This window comes from Danio rerio, chromosome 16 (assembly GCF_049306965.1).
Source record: "Danio rerio strain Tuebingen ecotype United States chromosome 16, GRCz12tu, whole genome shotgun sequence".
In the NCBI taxonomy this organism is placed as follows: domain Eukaryota; kingdom Metazoa; phylum Chordata; class Actinopteri; order Cypriniformes; family Danionidae; genus Danio; species Danio rerio.
Window position 1 is genome coordinate 22337597 of NC_133191.1, and position 6575 is coordinate 22344171.

Sequence of the window (6575 nt, forward strand, 5' to 3'; positions counted from 1 at the left end):
TATTATTTCATAAACACCTTTCCAACAAAATTTTTATTGAACCTCAATAGTTAATTTGATGGCTTGATGCCAATCTGCATTTTAGGATGTATCTCCACAAAGCTTTGACATGTTGACTGAATACTTCATGTAAGTCATTGTCATTTCACTTACCACACCACATCAATTTGGTAATGTCTTCACTTATTGGTCAAAAGCAGCAAACCGGTAAATCACATTTGTAGTGATTGTGTCCATGATTTTTCAGCCATTTTGGTTAAAATCATCTTGAAATGTCTTCAGTTTCTCATTGCACCTCATTCTGCCACTGTAACACTTGGTGTCTTAACGGTGATTTAGCTGTGATTAATTTCTGTAAATACAGACGTAATTATACTGACCTTTACCTACCCCTTATGCTAAACCTGTCCCATATAATACCAAAATGCCAACAATAGTGTTTTGCAATGCAGCATGAGGCCACACAAAGGAACACACTTACTCTATAGGATGTACAGCAGCTAAAAACGCCTAATATAAAGTGTGACCTGCATTTTTGCTATTTAGGTATAGGCCTTGATTTTTCACCTCAGTGATGGGTAGCATTTGTGGTTGAACAAAGCAGGGTGGAGCGTCTTTGTCTCCTGTGCTGATGATATAGTGAGCTGGAGGCTCAGAGTAGAATGATATGAAGCCAACCCTCTGTCCTCTGGGTGACATTCAAAGGCTCCATAAATCCTGCTCTTTATGGGGCCAGTTTGCCATAAATCCCACAACCTAATTGGAGATGTAATGAATTACCATAATTAGTCATAGGCGGTTTTACATTAAATGGGAGGTGTGTGTGCCGCAGGGAGCAGTCCATCATGGGGGACGGAAATCTGTGTTCGTGGACAGCAGAGATTTTGCTGGAAGTTTCCCCAGCTGTCTAATCAGAGATCAGGCGTGTTGTGTCCTGCTGTCTGATTTCAAGCTTCAAACCCAAAAGGGTGATTAAAACATAAATTGGTTGTTTTTATTTATATCTAACATCCTCTGAGAGATTCCTGGATCGTATTTTGGAAGGCTAAAAACATTTAGACTCGCTAGTAAACTGCTAGTAAACCTTACAAAGCATTGCACAGTAAAACATTGGATTAAACTTGAGATATTTTAGTCATTTTTGCAACAAACCTATTTTTCCATGGTGAGTTTTGCAAACATCTTGTAGACAGTAAAGCAATCTTGCTAACTTTTCCCCTTTCAGCAAAATTTATCTGATGATGAAAGAGCTACCGTGCTGGCCGTCATCTCGGGTCGTTTTGCTAAATATTACCATTTGATTTTATAGGCTAATAAATGATTTGGTTAATGGATGTGCACTCTTTCCCCTGCTCCACTTCGGACAGCTGCATATCCTTTATTACAGTTTGTTGGAAAAATATAGGTTTCATAAGTAAATGCCACAGAACAATTAATCTGAAGCGCATTAAATTCTAGTAATGATGCTAAAACGCTAATAATTAAAAGGGGCAACTGAAAAAGAAGTTTGATGAGTCGAGTTGAAAAAAAAAAGTGCAGAGGGTGCAAAGTGGAGAGCAGGTGCCCTTCTGGCTTTACTGCTCAATTTGGTAATGATGCCGTTTATATGAGCTAACATTGTAAAAGAAAATGACCACTCACAGATGGATTATGTCATTATTTGTGTGGAACACATCTGCGGAACATGGTCAGGGTTTAGGGGAGACTATATTGAATAGGTTTTATGTATGTGTGTGAATGGAAGTTGACATGGATAAAGATATTGCAGGCACATTTACAATCACTCTTGATAAAAAGAGAGTACACTTTAGCATACTTTCCTTTTAGTACACAAAAAGAATAGTTCTTTACAGAATTAATATTCTTTATAAGGCACCTATGATGAAAATCAACGTTTGTAAGCTGTTTGGACAGAATTGTATGTATCTTTAGAAGAATTACCAACCCACATCACGCATGACGTCACACGGCTTCAACCGCGCTTGCAATAGCAAACTGCGGATCTGCGGTATGCAGTTGTACAAATCTACATTTGTTGACAGACAGTTTGGGCTACTTATCAGAATTATGGGAATTGTTGGCCTGATTGTTGGCCAAATTTTAATTGGATCAACATTTTTTAGTCTTATGCCTTACCCAGACTATAACAATACATATAAACACTTTTAGATCATTTACTTCAATCATTACTATTGGATTGTGAAGAGACTTTCAACCAGCACAACAAAAAATGCTAATGAAGACAATAACCTTCTGTACCTTTAAAGTATTTGACCCATGTACATTGGAATGAAGAGCCCACTAAAAAGATACCGTTATATTTATTTTGTGAAATTCTTTTAAAAAAAGAACTATTGCAGTTAGTTACCATTAAGTGTTGGGTTCCCAGAGTTGTTTTAATATTATTTCTTTTGTGCTCAGAAAAAGAAAGAAACAAAAATATTTTTCAATAACATTGTTATAAAAATATAGCAGTCTTGAAAGTGCTTAAATTAAGTTCACTTGCAGCAAATTGGCCTTTTGATTAACATTATATCATTTTAACGTTTCAAATTTGAAACTCAACACACTGTACTTTTCACAAGAACATTTACATTTAACATTTACATTCTGAACGCAATTTAAGCTGTTAAAGTCCAAACAGCATTCATGTTTTGAACTGTCTCTTATAAGATCAATACACTGCTTCATTCCTTTTCTTTTCAGCTTAGTCCCTTTATTAATCAGGGATCACAACAGTGGAATGACCAACTTATACAACTTATCCAGCATGTGTTTTATGCAGCAGATGGCCTTCCAGTCGCAACCCATCACTGAGAAACACCCATACATTCTTGCATTCACACACATATACACTATGGCCAACTTAGCTTATTCAGTTCACCTATAGCACATGTGGTCGAACTTACCCAGAGGAAACCTACGTGATCACGGGGAAAACATGCAAACTCCACACACAGAAATGCCAACTGACCTTTCCTGGGCTCAAACCAGTAACCTTCTTGCTGTGAGAAAACAGCGCTACACACTGTGCCACCATGTCACCCAAGATCAATTCAACATATTAAAAATATAATTCCTTCTGACTTTTCAAGTGAATGTATGACTTATTACCATTTAACTGAAGATCATTGTGGTGTTTTAATACTTCATTGCTCATTTATCCAAACCAATTCACACCTTTATTACTTTCCCATCTTTTTTCCTCTCTACTTCACTTTTCCCCATTCACACACAGAAAGGCACACCTTACTAACTCTCCTGGAAATAACAGGAGCTTATTTATGTGGTTTCCCCAGGCGTCCCTCAGGGAAATATACTACTTTTCCAACTGGCCTCCTGTCAGCATCCCATTAAGCCCCTGTCTTCATTTTATGCCTTTAAATCTGATGCAGACACCACTGAAATGTAAGCAAATATTAATTGGGGTCAGTCGCAGCAGATGCAACTCATGCAGGCGTCTAATGTAAAGTACCTTTGCGGAGCCGTGGCATTACAGAGCAGGGCGCTGACGCCTCACATTTTCCACGAATGAAGGCTATGGTTGAGATGATTCATAATGGCCCAGTGCTTGGCCTTCATATTTTACCAGCCAAGTGTTTTATCAATTAAAGGGAAGGCTGTGATGGTACTCTAGTGCCTCTGAGAATTTAGCTTGATCTTTAGCTGACTTGATTGTTCAGTTGTGCAGTGACAATAGGGCATTTGTGTTACTCACCCGACTGTTAACTCTTAAACAGATGCCATAAAGTAATGTGATGTGTCAGGATGCTTTGTCAATTATTTTTCATTGCAGTGCATTAATCAGGTTTCAAAAGTAAATCTTTGGTCATTTTTATCAATGCACTCTTAGAAATAATGGTACAAAATCTGTCATTGGGTTGTTTGCTTTTTAAAGGGTACACTTTTGTACCATGCTGGTAGACATTAGTACCTTTTAGGGTACATTTTAGTACCTTTAAGAGTCACTTTTTTTACCTTTAAACTACTGTGAGGTCCTCATTTGTCCTTTATATGTACTATATGTAGCTATTGTGTACTTTGTTAGGAACAAAAATGTACCTTTTGAAAAGGTACTGTCCCAGTGACAGATTTTTTTACCTTTATTTTTGAGAGTGTGAGAAAAATTATCTTTAATGATTCATAGATGAGTCTTGTCACAACAATGTTACATACAGCGAAATTGGACCCTTCCGACCATACACAGACATCATACATTTCAGGGAAAGACAGGTCAGTCAAGAGGTAGCATATAAAGAGAAAATGCTGAGGTTACTAAATTAACCCTCATTCCCCGACTGGGGGTACAGAAATACTATGTGGAAACTTCCACTATGGGGATTTCGTCAGAATACAAACATCTATACAATCGGGCCAATGAAATGCCAATAAGTTGGTAGCCTCAGCATGCACAGCTGGCGCTACTTCTAATTAATTTTATATATAAGCGCTGCACGTGCTAAGCTTAAGCCTCCTTTTCTGGCTAAAGAGCCTTTCACGGCTAACAGCTAAGAAGCAATCATTGTGGCGAAGAAACATATCATTTTCACCCCCCCCCCCCCCTCCCTCTGTGAACGAGGGTTAGTTTAGTAAGCGGAGCATTCCCCTTCGGTAGGGGAACTTCAATGCTGTGTGACGTCCACTATGGGGTAATCTATGGAAAACGCCACAATGATTGAACCTTACCTTGCCCCTGGTGAAAGGTTATGCTAAGCCATGAGCGTGAGCGCACCTGCATCACCAGGGGTCCAACGTGTTCCCTGGCCCTCACTTATCACACTTAATAAATTTTAAGCTATAAAAATTTACTTAATAAGTTTTACAGACTTAGATATATTTTTCAGGATTCGTAAAAATGCCCCTAGTTAAACTCTAGCAATTTTAAATATGACTGTATGTTGAGAAAGAATGCAGTCTCGATAGGAAGGACACTGCGGAGGCCACCTGCTTCCCAAATGGGGAGACCTGGTGGTGAGAAGAGATATGAAGAAGGTGGAGTATTCATTTAAAAAGATGGTTAGCGGAGAGGTAAAACAAAAGCCCACCTAGGTAGGGGGACTACATTGTAGCTAATGAGCATATGGGCTCCCCAATGGGGATCGTGCATTGCAGGTACCTATGCCCAAAACACGGGCTGACCAGCGGGCATGCCAACAACATAGCGGGCCAACACCTGACTCCTCCACCAAGTCAGATTCTGGGGGCCTAGGAGGAACTCTGCAGGGTTCACCAAGTGGGGAACTGACAGCGAGAAAGCGCATGTATCTCTGTGTTAGAGAGAAAGGCACAACAAGTGTTTTACAACACCTAACCGAATTTTCTCATTTACAAAGGTTTCCCAGCACATGTGAGGAAATTGGCTCCACTCAAAGATTAAAAAATCTTGCAAATGTATCAGGTGTTGCCCAGCCCACAGCTCTACAATGTCTGTTAGAGAGGTGCCATGTGCTAACACCCAAAAGGATGCACGCTCCGAGTGGAGTGCGCTCTCACTCCTGAGGGACACGGCTCGCTCTGGCTTTGATAAGTGGAGGTCTCAGAAAAAACATGAGAGTGGGCCAGCCCCAAACACTGACACATTTTGCTGACTGAAAATACCTTCAGATACCCACCCATTTGACCGATGCCAACGCTACCAGCAGAGGTGTCTACCTAGACAGGAATAACACACGGCCTGCAACACACGGCCCCGCAGCACAACTGTAAGCATCCGTAGAAACGATAACATGCCTGGACATGTGTTCTAGATGCACACAGGCCTGTAGAAAAGCAGGGTCCATCCAGAGGCTGAGGGTGCGGCTACATAGCGGAGCGACACTCATCAGGTGCACTCTCACGTGCCATGATCTAGGACCTGTTCGTGAAGCTAATGCTGAAACGGTCTCATATGGAGTATATATGCTCCAGGAGCCTCTGAAATAATATCAGTGGGACAACAGTTTCTCTGTGGAACTCTCTCAGACAGGTCAGCACCAGCCTCCCCCGAGAGCGCACCGTCATACTGATCAAGTCCTGCTCCAAACCCGAGAAAAGAAATGGTCTGCACGGGGGCAAGCTTGCTCTTTTCTCGGTTGACCTGAAGCCCCAATAGGTCGAAGTGCGGAAGCACCCTGTCTCTGTGCATAATCAATTGATCCCTTTAAAGCATTAAAATAAGCCAGTCAAGATAATTAAGTATGCGGAGTACCGCGAGCTGATGGGGCGCTAGGGCACCCTCCGTGAGTTTAGTGAAAATCCGCGGAGACAGTGAGAGCTCGACTGGGAGGACTTATACTGCCAGGCTCGACCTTTAAATGCAAACCATAGAAACTGACGGTGGCGTGGAAGTATGCGGACATGAAATGTCCCAATCCCAATGATGGAACACACTGGAGGATGCACTTCTGCGTAAGCATTCTGAAAGGCAGCTTGTAAAGACAGCAGTTCAAAACGGGGATATCTAGGGTTGGCCGTAGCCCACCGCTGTTTTTGGATACGATAAAGTACAGGCAGTAAAACAGGCTCTCCATCTTGGCTATCCCTGGAGAAATACACTCTCATGAATTGAATCGCGTAGCTGAGTCTGATCGTGCAAA